Below are 13,987 nucleotides of genomic sequence, written 5' to 3'. Positions count from 1 at the left end.
AAAAAAACCCACCACAGGTAGGTATACAATTATGGACGAGCACTGATGACACAGAGGTAGCTACAGCCGTGGACTACCGTACTGCGTCTGCTAGTATAGAGATGATAATGATATAAAAAATATATATATATCACTACTGCAGGTATATATAATATAATGACGGACCTGCTGGACATTGTCAGCAGACTCCTAAACTACTAGTATGAAGAAGATAGAAAAAAAAACCCACCACAGGTAGGTATACAATTATGGCGAGCACTGACGACACAGAGGTAGCTACAGCCGTGGACTACCGTACTGCATCTGCTAGAATAGAGATGATAATGATATAAAATATATATATATATCACTACTGCAGGTATATATAATATAATGACGGACCTGCTGGACACTGTCAGCAGACTCCTAAACTATTAGTATGAAGAAGATAGAAAAAAAAACCCCACCACAGGTAGGTATACAATTATGGACGAGCACTGACGACACAGAGGTAGCTACAGCCGTGGACTACCGTACTGCGTCTGCTAGTATAGAGATGATAATGATATAAAAAATATATATATATATCACTACTGCAGGTATATATAATATAATGACGGACCTGCTGGACACTGTCAGCAGACTCCTAAACTACTAGTATGAAGAAGATAGAAAAAAAACCCCCACCACAGGTAGGTATACAATTATGGACGAGCACTGACGACACAGAGGTAGCTACAGCCGTGGACTACCGTACTGCGTCTGCTAGTATAGAGATGATAATGATATAAAAAATATATATATATCACTACTGCAGGTATATATAATATAATGACGGACCTGCTGGACACTGTCAGCAGACTCCTAAACTACTAGTATGAAGAAGATAGAAAAATAAACCCCACCACAGGTAGGTATACAATTATGGACGAGCACTGATGACACAGAGGTAGCTACAGCCGTGGACTACCGTACTGCGTCTGCTAGTATAGAGATGATAATGATATAAAAAATATATATATGTATCACTACTGCAGGTATATATAATATAATGACGGACCTGCTGGACACTGTGAGCAGACTCCTAAACTACTAGTATGAAGAAGATAGAAAAATAAACCCCACCACAGGTAGGTATACAATTATGGACGAGCACTGACGACACAGAGGTAGCTACAGCCGTGGACTACCGTACTGCGTCTGCTAGTATAGAGATGACAATGATATAAAAAATATATATATATCACTACTGCAGGTATATATAATATAATGACGGACCTGCTGGACACTGTCAGCAGACTCCTAAACTACTAGTATGAAGAAGATAGAAAAATAAACCCCACCACAGGTAGGTATACAATTATGGACGAGCACTGACGACACAGAGGTAGCTACAGCCGTGGACTACCATACTGCGTCTGCTAGTATAGAGATGATAATGATATAAAAAATATATATATGTATCACTACTGCAGGTATATATAATATAATGACGGACCTGCTGGACACTGTCAGCAGACTCCTAAACTACTAGTATGAAGAAGATAGAAAAAAAAAACCACCACAGGTAGGTATACAATTATGGACGAGCACTGACGACACAGAGGTAGCTACAGCCGTGGACTACCGTACTGCGTCTGCTAGTATAGAGATGATAATGATATAAAAAATATATATATATCACTACTGCAGGTATATATAATATAATGACGGACCTGCTGGACACTGTCAGCAGACTCCTAAACTACTAGTATGAAGAAGATAGAAAAAAAAACCCCACCACAGGTAGGTATACAATTATGGACGAGCACTGACGACACAGAGGTAGCTACAGCCGTGGACTACCGTACTGCGTCTGCTAGTATATAGATGATAATGATATAAAAAATATATATATATCACTACTGCAGGTATATATAATATAATGACGGACCTGCTGGACACTGTCAGCAGACTCCTAAACTACTAGTATGAAGAAGATAGAAAAATAAACCCCACCACAGGTGGGTATACAATTATGGACGAGCACTGACGACACAGAGGTAGCCACAGCCGTGGACTACCATACTGCGTCTGCTAATATAGAGATGATAAAGATGATAGACCTGCTGGACACTGTCAGCAGAATGCGTTTATAGAATAAAAAAAAAAACACCACAGGAGTGTTTAACTTTTTCAGGCAGACAATATACTGGTGGTCACTGGTCAGTCACACTGGCAGCAAAAGTGTGCACTGTACTCCTGCTATAACTGCACCCCAGTCTCCCCCACAATTCAGCTGTGTGAGCAGTGAGCACTCAGCACAGTCAGATATACATAGATGATATTATCATGCAGCACACTGAGGCTGAGCACAGATATGTATGTGACTGTGTATCGTTTTTTTTCAGGCAGAGAACGGATTATATTAAATAATAAATAAAACTGGTGGTGGTCACTAGTAACTATCAGCAAAACTCTGCACTCTGAGTACTCCTAATGCTCCCCAAAATTACTAAGTTAGTAGTAAATCAACTCAAGTGTCTCTATCTATTCTAACGGAGAGGACGCCAGCCACGTCCTCTCCCTATCAATCTCAATGCACGTGTGAAAATGGCGGCGACGCGCGGCTCCTTATATAGAATCCGAGTCTTGCGATAGAATACGAGCCTCGCGAGAATCCGACAGCGGGATGATGACGTTCGGGCGCGCTCGTGTTAACCGAGCAAGGCGGGAAGATCCGAGTCTGCCTCGGACCCGTGTAAAAAGGCTGAAGTTCGGGGGGGTTCGGATTCCGAGGAACCGAACCCGCTCATCTCTAATAGAAAGGGCACTACTGTGTCGTCTAATGTGAATAAAGAGCAATAGGGTGTGGTGTAATGTGAATAAGGAGCAATTCAGTGTGATGTAATGTGAATAAGGGGCTCTACTGTGAGGAGTAACATTTATAAGGTAAAGTGATACTACTGTGGGATGTAATATGGATTATGGACACTATCGCAAGATAAAATGTGAATAAAGTTGCAGTACTGTGTGGCGTAATTGGAATTGGGGTTACTATTGTGTGGCCATGACCCTTCCCAGCAAGAAGATGCCCCTTTCTGGGCTGTGCGTCAAATGTGCGAACTGTTCCTATTTAAAATATAGGGGGTACAAGGACTGCTATGGGTGAGGGGTGATGGTGCTGGGAAAGAGGTGCAAGGTCAGAGGCAGAACCAGCGGTGGTGCTAGTGGGCACCAGCCACAATCTTGCCTAGGGCATCATATTGGTTAGGGCCGGCTCTGGCTGTATCAGTCCTGGGGTGCCCTGTCTGCTGTATCAGTCCTGGGGTTTCCTGTCTGCTGTATCAGTCCTGGGGTGTCCTGTCTGCTGTATTATTCCTGGGGTGCTCTGTCTGTTGCATAAGTCCTGGGGTGTCCTGTCTGCTGTATCAGTCCTGGGGTGTCCTGTCTGCTGTATCAGTCCTGGGGTGTCCTGTCTGCTGTATTATTCCTGGGGTGCTCTGTCTGTTGCATAAGTCCTGGGGTGTCCTGTCTGCTGTATCAGTCCAGGGGTGCCCTGTCTGCTTTATCAGTCCTGGGGTGCTCTGTCTGCTGTATCAGTCCAGGGGTGCTCTGTCTGCTGTATCAGTCCTGGGGTGCCCTGTCTGCTGTATCAGTCCAGGGGTGCTCTGTCTGCTGTATCAGTCCTGGGGTGTCCTGTCTGCTGTATCTGTCCTGGGGTGCCCTGTCTGCTGTATCAGTCCTGGGGTGCCCTGTCTGCTGTATCAGTCCTGGGGTGTCCTGTCTGCTGTATCTGTCCTGGGGTGCCCTGTCTGCTGTATCAGTCCTGGGGTGTCCTGTCTGCTGTATCAGTCTTGGGGTGCCCTGTCTGCTGTATCAGTCCTGGGGTGCCCTGTCTGCTGTATCAGTCCTGGGGTGTCCTGTCTGCTGTATCAGTCCTGGGGTGCCCTGTCTGCTGTATCAGTCCTGGGGTGCCCTGTCTGCTGTATCAGTCCAGGGGTGCTCTGTCTGCTGTATCAGTCCTGGGGTGCTCTGTCTGCTGTATCAGTCCTGGGGTGCCCTGTCTGCTGTATCAGTCCTGGGGTGCTCTGTCTGCTGTATCAGTCCAGGGGTGCCCTGTCTGCTGTATCAGTCCAGGGGTGCTCTGTCTGCTGTATCAGTCCAGGGGTGCCCTGTCTGCTGTATCAGTCCTGGGGTGCCCTGTCTGCTGTATCAGTCCTGGGGTGCTCTGTCTGCTGTATCAGTCCAGGGGTGCCCTGTCTGCTGTATCAGTCCAGGGGTGCCCTGTCTGCTGTATCAGTCCAGGGGTGCCCTGTCTGCTGTATCAGTCCTGGGGTGTCCTGTCTGCTGTATCAGTCCTGGGGGTCCTGTCTGTTGTATCAGTCCTGGGGTGTCCTATCTGCTGTATCAGTCCTGGGGGTCCTGTCTGCTGTATCAGTCCTGGGGTGTCCTGTCTGCTGTATCAGTCCTGGGGTGTCCTGTCTGCTGTATCAGTCCTGGGGTGCTCTGTCTGCTGTATCAGTCCTGGGGTGCCCTGTCTGCTGTATCAGTCCTGGGGTGTCCTGTCTGCTGTATCAGTCCTGGGGTGTCCTGTCTGCTGTATCAGTCCTGGGGTGTCCTGTCTGCTGTATCAGTCCTGGGGTGTCGTGTGTCTGTATCAGTCCAGGGGTGTCCTGTCTGCTGTATCAGTCCTGGGGTGTCGTGTGTCTGTATCAGTCCAGGGGTGTCCTGTCTGCTGTATCAGTCCTGGGGTGTCGTGTGTCTGTATCAGTCCAGGGGTGTCCTGTCTGCTGTATCAGTCCTGGGGTGTCCTGTCTGCTGTATCAGTCCTGGGGTGTTCTGTCTGCTGTATCAGTCCAGGAGTGCTCTGTCTGCTGTATCAGTCCAGGGGTGCTCTGACTGCTGTATCAGTCTAGGAGTGCTCTGTCTGCTGTATCAATCCTGGGGTGCCCTGTCTGTTGCATAAGTCCTGGGGTGCCCTGTCTACTGTACCAGTCCTGGGTTCCCTGTCTACTATATCAGTCCTGGGGTGCTAAGTCTGCTGTATCAATCCTGGGGTGCCCTGTGGGTTGTATCAGTCCTGGGGTGCCCTGTCTACTGTACCAGTCCTGGGGTGCTCTGTCTGCTGTATCAGTCCTGGGGTGCTCTGTCTGCTGTATCAGTCGCTGAAATGATTGGTTTGTTAAACTATGCATGTCCTGTTTAATATACACAACATAAGGGTCGGTGGGAGGTCCCAAGGACAATTCCATCTTGCACCTTATTTCTTAGCGTTATGTGCTTTTTGGAGCATTTTTTTGGGCATCGTTTATAAATCTGCCATCCTGTCTGCCACTGCAGTGCCACTCCTAGATGTGTCAGGTGTTTGTTTCGCCCACTTGTGTCGCTTAGCTTAGTCATCCAGCGACCTTGGTGCAACCCTTTGGCCTAAATTAGATAAAACCAATATTTTGAGCAGTGAGGTGTTCAAAGTAGATTGGAAATGAGTGGAAATTAATGTTATTGAGGTGAATAATATTGTAGGAACAAAAACACCCTCAAATTCTGTGATTTTAGCTGTTTTATGATTTAAAAAAACATATTAGAACCAAAACCAAAACACAGAAGAGCGGGTTTGGCAAAAACAATCCAAAACCAAAACACGGAAATAAAAAAAAATAAAAAACCCGAAAAATGGCCAGGCGCACATCTCTAATAAAGCACACTTCCATCATCGCTTGAAGATTCTTGGTGGTACGTATGAAATACCTCTCATTTTATACAGAAAATTAACATTACATACCATTTTGAATTTTGATTAGTTCTTTTTTTGTGGACATGATCCCCCTGTGGAATATAGTTCATTTGTGACCCCATGGTGTGTGTCCTGTGCACCAGCCATGGGGTAATTCCAAGTTGATCGCAGCAGGAATTTTGTTAGCAATTGGGCAAAACCATGTGCACTGCAGGGGAGGCAGATGTAACATGTGCAGATAGAGTTAGATTTGGGTGGGGTGTGTTCAATCTGCAATCTAATTTGCAGTGTAAAAATAAAGCAGCCAGTATTTACCCTGCACAGAAATAAAATAACCCACCCAAATCTAACTCTCTCTGCACATGTTATATCTGCCTCCCCTGCAGTGCACATGGTTTTGAAGGAGGACCATCATCTCCGCCATCACCTTGGTGAATACCCTCAGCGCCATGGAGAGACCGAAATGTAACGTCTGGAATTGGTAATGGCAATCCTGAATTGCGAATCTCAGATAAGCCTGGTGAGGAGGATAAATGGGAACATGCAGGTAAGCCTCCTTTATGTCCACCGACAGGAAGAAATTCAAATCTTTTAGATTTAGGATCGGTCTGACCGAGCCATCTGGCTTCGGAACAACAAAGAGGCTTGAATAAAAACCCTGCCCTTGTTGTGACAATGGTACCAGTACTATAACCTGGGCCAATATTTACTAATATTCGTGTTTGAGTCGGTTTGTGTACTGTTTAAACTCGTTTTGCATCGGGTGCATTTTCATGCAACTTTTTGAATCCATATACGCAAAGTTACGAAGCAGTCAACTTTATGGTTGTTGTGTTTTCCGATGTCGATGCCAGTTGTTTTTTTTGGCACATTTACGGCCGTCATTGTCGTTTGCGTACGTCTTTTTGATGTATTTGCTGGGTTTTTTCCTAAGTTAAACGCGGCAGGGTTTTTTTTCCCCCGCGGCCGCATTTTCACTTTCAGTTTCGATTTTCATCCCCGTTCGTGATTGGTTGTGTTTCAGATGGTAGGAGTGTCTGTGCGCAACCATATAAATACGCCCCAAACCGTCCGCACCTCATGGGTTTAGTTAGTGGTGAGGAGGAGGGAGGTTGTGCTGTGGAGGTAGGTGATTTTGTGGTTTGAAGAGGAGTGTTGGTAGCGATTTCTGAGTGTGGTATTGTGTTTGAAAGTCGTCTTGTCATTCTTGTTGTCTTGTATTTTGTGGTTTTGTCTCATTTTTAGTCCAAGTTATTTTTCTTTATAGTCCCTTGTCAGTGTGTGTGTGTGTGTGTGTGTGTGTGTGTGTGTGTGTGTGTGTGTGTGAGTTGTGTAGTGTTAGTGGAGGAGTGTGGTTTTTTTTTTCTGTGTTAACTGTTTAGACACACAATTATGTGTGACTCAGAGGTGGGTGAGGTGGAGGGTGTGAGTGAGGGGGAGGAGGTTGGTCAGGTGGAGGAGGTGAGTGTTAGTGAGGTGGAGGAGGTGGGTGAGGTTGCTGCAGCAGCCTCAAGTGATAGTGACAGTCAGAGTGCTCCGCAGCCACGCACCACTACTAAGACTGGGCGGAATGTAAAGTTCAGTTTTGCTGAAAATGTGGCATTGGTGCGTGAGCTGATGAAGTATCAGAGGCAGCTATTTGGCCCTGAGTCCGCCAAGGTGCCAACAAGGAGGAAGACGGTGTTGTGGGCGAAAGTTGTTGCTGCTGTCAATAGTGAGGGGGTGGTCAAGCAGACGGAGGACACGTGCCGCAAACGGTACTATGACATAAAGCGACGTGTCTAGTCCAAAATGGCCAAGGAGGCCAAGTCAGCTCGGAAAACCGGTGGTGGGTAGCCCTATATTGCAAGATATCTTGAGTATGAGGAGCCCATGCAGAGTGTAATACCTCCTGAAGTTGTCTCTGCAACCCATGTCCGGGATTCAGATCGGCCCAGGAAGAATGGTGAGCATGTGTATTTGCATTTACATTCTATATTAGTTTTTTTTTTTTTTTTTTTCTAAATGTGTGTCATGTGACGTTGCATATTACTCCCATCTTCAAGTGTGTGTCAGCCAATACATTGTTTTGGTTAATGTTTTATACAAAAGCCAATGTAACATCTCACTTTATTGTATGTCATGTGTTTTTCAGAAAGATATTTTGCATGTGTAGTTTGGACTTGGTGTGTCTCTGATTTGTCCTGCAATAATATTTTTCTTTTGGGCGTGTATTTTTAAAAAATTGTGACTATGTTTTATATTTAAGTGATCCATGTGCAATGCTTAAAAAACAGTGGTTGTCATGTTAGAGGCTGGAGTAGTGGAAAGTGGTTTGGAAACCACTTACATGTGTAATGTCATTATTAGATAATGTTAAATTTTTAATCAAAATAACACTATTTCTTTGATAATTTTTTGCTTGTATTTATACCGTGACACCACTCTGCAGTGTAATTGTCTAAAAATTGCTACATTTTGTTTTGGCTCATATAGTGGTAATGTGTGTTTGGAGTGCCACATCACACTGCAATTTATATATTGCATCTGTAATATTTATCTTTTCAATACAAAATGAAGATGTGTGTGTTTTTTTTTTTTTTAACTTGTGGCCTATGTCAGTGTCCTGTACATGTTTTCCTGTGTTGATTTTGCCATAGTGCATATGTCTATTAGACAATGTTTATTGTTTTATGGGGGTTTTTTTTTTTCCGGTCCTTATGTTTATTTAGAAAACAGACCAAGCATTTCTACAAGAAAAAATGTTTATAAGCATAATGGGTGGATGTATACACAATAGCATGCAAAAAAATTTTTTATTTTTTTATACAGTGTTAGAAAAAAGCAGTACTACTCGTCGGCCAGTAACTCCTATCACATCTGATGATGATGCTGCGGAAGCAGGTAAAGTGTTCATTGTAGTATAGGGTGTGCTTGTATATGGAATGGCCATAACAAAATTGCACTTTCATTAAAAGGTCCATCAAAAGAAGTATGGAGCAGCAGAAGTGGCACTTCTGTAAGACATCACCACAAAAAACCTGTGGCCGAAAAGAAAGCAAGGTCGTATGTCCCGGACCAACCACTGCAGGCTACCCCGCCACGAAGATTATCGTCCATATGTTCTGTCCCCCCACTCCAAATTTTGGACACACCTCCAAGACGTCATCCACACTCCCCTCATCTTGATTGTGAGTATCAAACTGAAATAAATGAGTAAAATTTCAGGACGTAATCAAAATATTTCATAACCGCATTAAGTCAAAACAAATCAAAAACTTAAATACTTACTGCAGTAAGTAAAAGCTGAAATGGGATCCAAGCTAAATGGCCTTGTCCACATCCAGTAAAGATATGTATGTCCACTTGAGCCATACAGTATGACATTGTGTGTAAGATGCTGCAACAAAAAAGCATGTTTTTTAACTTGCAAAAAGTAAGGTTGTTTTTCCAAATTTCACATGTGTGTTTGAGGTAACATTGCAAAATACATATAAAAACATTACTATGTTTGTTTGATCAAAGCTATAAGGTAACACATTATGTAATCCAATGTGTTTTTATGGTGGAGTATGTGTGAGCTACAATAAAACTAAAGTGTTTGCTTTCACAATTAAGTAACCAGACACATTTGCCACAAACAGGCATATGTATGTATTTAAGCTTTGAGTGATGATGTTGCTAGGCAGAATAGTTGAAAGCAACAGTGAATGACATGTGTTCCATGTGTAGTGATTTGTTTACATTTCTCAAACATATGGATAGCTAACGGAGATTTGTTTAACATTTTAGCTTCTAGTCCTGGGAACAGCATCCCTCCGCAACAACAGCAACACAGTGACATGGAGGAGACAAACATCTTAGAAATGCAGCCATTAAGGCAAGGAATGAGCCCCCCAGCACCTGTGAGTACACCACCACAGCAAAGCACACCACCACCACCACCACCACCACAACACAGCCCAACAACACCAGGAACACAAGGCCCTGATCAGGTGTTTTGGTCCATTTGGGCTAGACAGCAGGCCACTAATGAAGATTGCCCGCGTAGGCAGACACAAATGTTTGCAAGCCTACCATCTCACCTCAGAAGAATATCAAGAAATCTGAGTAGACAAAATGAACAAACAACCAGAATAGGCAATACCATGGAACTCATGCGTACAGACATTACACAGGTCATGGGCAACTTACAGCGCATAATGGAAGAACAGCACAGACTAATGGAAGAACAGCACAGACTAATGGAAGAACAGCACAGACAACAGCAAAGTTATATGAACATTTTTCAAAACAATCAAAAGATTAATGAAAGTTTATTCAGAATAGTACACAATCAAAATGCTGCTACACGTGAACTCAATGCCACCCTCACTAACCTGAATGAAACACTCAGATGCATGCACCAACAGCAAACAAGCAGCAGTTCTGGTACGACTACTCCAAATATCAGGCCAGTCTCATCACCACCAAGACGCTCCACCAGAGCACGACAACATGACAGTGCTAAAGGCAAAGGGCAGGACAAGCAGCCACCAAAAAAAACGTGAAAAAAATACAAGTTAGACATTTGTGATAAGTAACTCAAAAGAGTTAGTAAGTGTATGTTTGGCAAAAAATATATAACACTTAGCTCCTTGACAATTTTTACAACATCATTCATTATAAGTGCTACAAACAACAACATAAAATTTGTACGCACATTTATTCTTTACCATTTTTTTTTTGTATTGGAGGATGGAAATGTTGATGGAGCCGCACATACATGTTAGCAGGAAGTAAACTGACCACTTGATTTTTTTTCTAATCATTACTCTTTCTAGATTCCAATCATTCTCTTTTCCTGCAGACACAATAATTGGCAGCCAGGCAGAATGTCTTTAGCAGGAAGTAAACTGACCACTTGATTTTTTTCTAATCAATACTCTTTCTAGATTCCAATCATTCTCTTTTCCTGCAGACAATCCAAATTTCAATGTTATTGATACATATTATACCTTTCTTCTCTATACAACATTACAAGAAGAACACAATTGAGTTGCGTAAAAAGCTTTTAATATGTTGGCTTTGATTTTAAAAAAAAACATTGACCAAATGAATGTCAGTATTGTTGGGACATGTTTGTGTGTGTTAAAAATTAGTAAGAATGTTATTACACATGATGCTGAAACAAACAAATATGTACTTTTTAAAGAAAAATCAAAGAATGAGTATAAAAATATATATATGTGGCAAACTGTGTATTTACTTATACATCATCAAGTTTACTGCATCAAACATTAGGAAATAAATTATTCCTGATTACAGTCAGTTTGTGTGTCTTAAATATGATGGTGCATCACACATAGGGACACATGTATTCCTCAAGGCTAACATATTATATGTTGAGGAGTGTTTTTTGGGAACACAGGTTCTCAAACTCGGCCCTCAGGAACCCACACAGTGCATGTTTTGCAGGTCTCCTCACAGAATAACAAGTGACATCATTTGCTCCACCTGTGAACCTTTTAACATATGTCTGTGAGTAATTCATACACCTGTGTTTCTACTGGGTTACATGAAAAACATGCACTGTGGCCCTCATTCCGAGTCGTTCGCTCTGTATTTTTCATCGCATCGCAATGAAAATCCGCTTAGTACGCATGCGCAATATTCGCACTGCGACTGCGCCAAGTAATTTAACAATGAAGATAGTATTTTTACTCACGGCTTTTTCATCGCTCCGGCGATCGTAATGTGATTGACAGGAAATGGGTGTTACTGGGCGGAAACACGGCGTTTTATGGGCGTGTGGATGAAAACGCTACCGTTTCCGGAAAAAACGCAGGAGTGGCTGGAGAAACGGGGGAGTGTCTGAGCGAACGCTGGGTGTGTTTGTGACGTCAAACCAGGAACGACAAGCACTGAACTGATCGCACAGGCAGAGTAAGGTTGAAGTTACTCAGAAACTGCAAAGTAGTTTGTAATCGCAATATTGCGAATACATCGGTCGCAATTTTAAGAAGCTAAGATACACTCCCAGTAGGCGTAGGCTTAGCGTGTGTAACTCTGCTAAATTCGCCTTGCGACCGATCAACTCGGAATGAGGGCCCGTGTTTGGTCCTGAGGGCCGAGTTTGTGAACCTGTGCATTAGGACGTTACACACAATGATAAAGTGAAATACTAAATGGATTATGTGGGCTTGTAAGAAATTCGCACTGCAAGTTTACGATCACTTATCCAGACTTAATGCATGCCACTCATAATCTGTTGTTTTGAGTTTAAAAATACACACAATACACATGCGACATTTGTTTTTCATAAAGCGAGGGTATGTTTGTATGTGTCAAGGAGACAGACACATTCTGAGTAATGGCTTTGGCAATAAAAATGGCAACACATTTATTTATGATTACACAACAAATGAAATAAGCAAACCAAACTTACCTTAGAAATACAGAGTGATGATCTCTTGCCTAACCTGCCTCCCTACATCTGTACTCCAAGTATCACCAGATGTCTCTAATTCCTCTGCTTGCTGGCTGCTTTCTTCCTCCTCCTCAACATGTGGCAGATGTTGTTGCAAACACATGTTATGAAGAAAGCAGCAGCAGAACACAATTTGAGTCACCTTGGAGGGACTATACAACAAAAGGCCACCAGACTTATCCAGACACCGAAACCTAGATTTCAGCACACCAAAACATCTTTCTATCACATTCCGCGTGGACTTATGTGCATGACTGTAATTGTGTTCAGCAGGGGTATCAGGTCGGGACAATGGAGTAAGAAGCCAAGAGAAACAGCCATATCCTCCATCACCTAAAAGACAGATATAGTAACGTGATTCATGTTAAGATACAGCAACACATAAGTAACACACTGTGGGGCAGATGTATTAACCTGTAGAAGGCATAAGGAAGTGAAAAACCAGTGATATGTGCAAGGTAATAAAGGCAGCAGACAATCTGTTCCTAAATGTTCATTTACATATTGGAGCTGATTGGCTGGTGCCTTTATCACCTTGCACAGATCACTGGTTTCTCACTTCCTTATGCCTTCTACAGGTTAATACATCTGCACCTGTATTTGGACAAAGTATACGCAGGCCTACACATATCAAATTATATACCCAGCAGCCATCCATCTGGCATTTGTCCGTCCTCAAACTTATCAAAGAGGGATGACTGACTGAGGATGAAGGAGTCATGGCAGCCCCCAGGGTAACTAGCAACAACACTCATTATTTTGAGATTTGCATCACAAACCACCTGCACATTTGTGGAGTGTTCGAAATGGCAATTCGTATATATGTGCTGCCTGCCCCTAGGTGGTCTCAGCTGAATGTGTGTGCAATCTATGGCTCCAAGCACATTGGGCATGCCAGCCAGCTCATAGAAATCTACCCTGACGGCATGCCACTGAGACTCCTGGGTAGGGAAGCAGATTGAGGCCTCGATGTGGGGCTGCAAAACAGCCAACACCTGTGTGTATATTTTAAAGAACAATAAACATGAGATTTTAGGACAGAACTGGCCACCGAGAAATTAAAACAAACACAAAACAGAAGAGGTAGTTAGGTATATATCACCTGTGTTAAGATTCTGGAAAATGAGGGCTGTGAGATTCCTATGACATCCCCAGACACAGCCTGAAAGCTGCCAGTAGCCAGAAAGTGCAACACAGCCAGGAGTTTGTGCAGGCCTGAGACAGAGCGAGAGCATGCTGTCTCAGGGTCTAGGCCCAGTTTGACAAGGTCATACAGACGGAAAATGTTGTTACGATTTAGACGGAACATCTGTATGACCTTATTATCGGACAATGTGTTCAAGTTTAAACGCCCCCTCAAAAAACGAGGCCTGCGCAGCCTCCGAGGAACCTGTACAACCTGCTGACCATGTTCAGTTTCTTGGCCCTGGGTACTTACAGGCTGATGTCTGAGTCTGAGGAATCCCACAGCACACAAAAGATCACTGGCCCACAGTCCTGCTGCCATTTCTGAGTGTAGGTGTATTGAAATGGGCCTAACATCCTTTTTTAGGCATCCTAATTCAGGTGTGATTGATTTTTCAGTTGCAACACATGTAAACACGATTGAAAAAATCAGGTCTATTTTTTTGCCGCTTTTTTTACCGATTCGCAAAAAAATACGACCGCAATTGAGCACTCAGAAACTAACACCCAAATACGAATGAATAGTGAATTCCCGTATTGTATGAAATAACAGCCGCGTTTGACCGATGGTCTATTCATTCGTATTTTGGAACTTTGCAAATCAAACCATTACGAATAGTCCAAACACTGCCGAGATTGGTGCTTAGTGAATTCCCGGA

The sequence above is a fragment of the Pseudophryne corroboree genome, chromosome 1 (assembly GCF_028390025.1).
Source record: "Pseudophryne corroboree isolate aPseCor3 chromosome 1, aPseCor3.hap2, whole genome shotgun sequence".
NCBI classification, from domain to species: Eukaryota; Metazoa; Chordata; class Amphibia; order Anura; family Myobatrachidae; genus Pseudophryne; species Pseudophryne corroboree.
Note: the sequence above shows the minus strand (reverse complement) of the source record.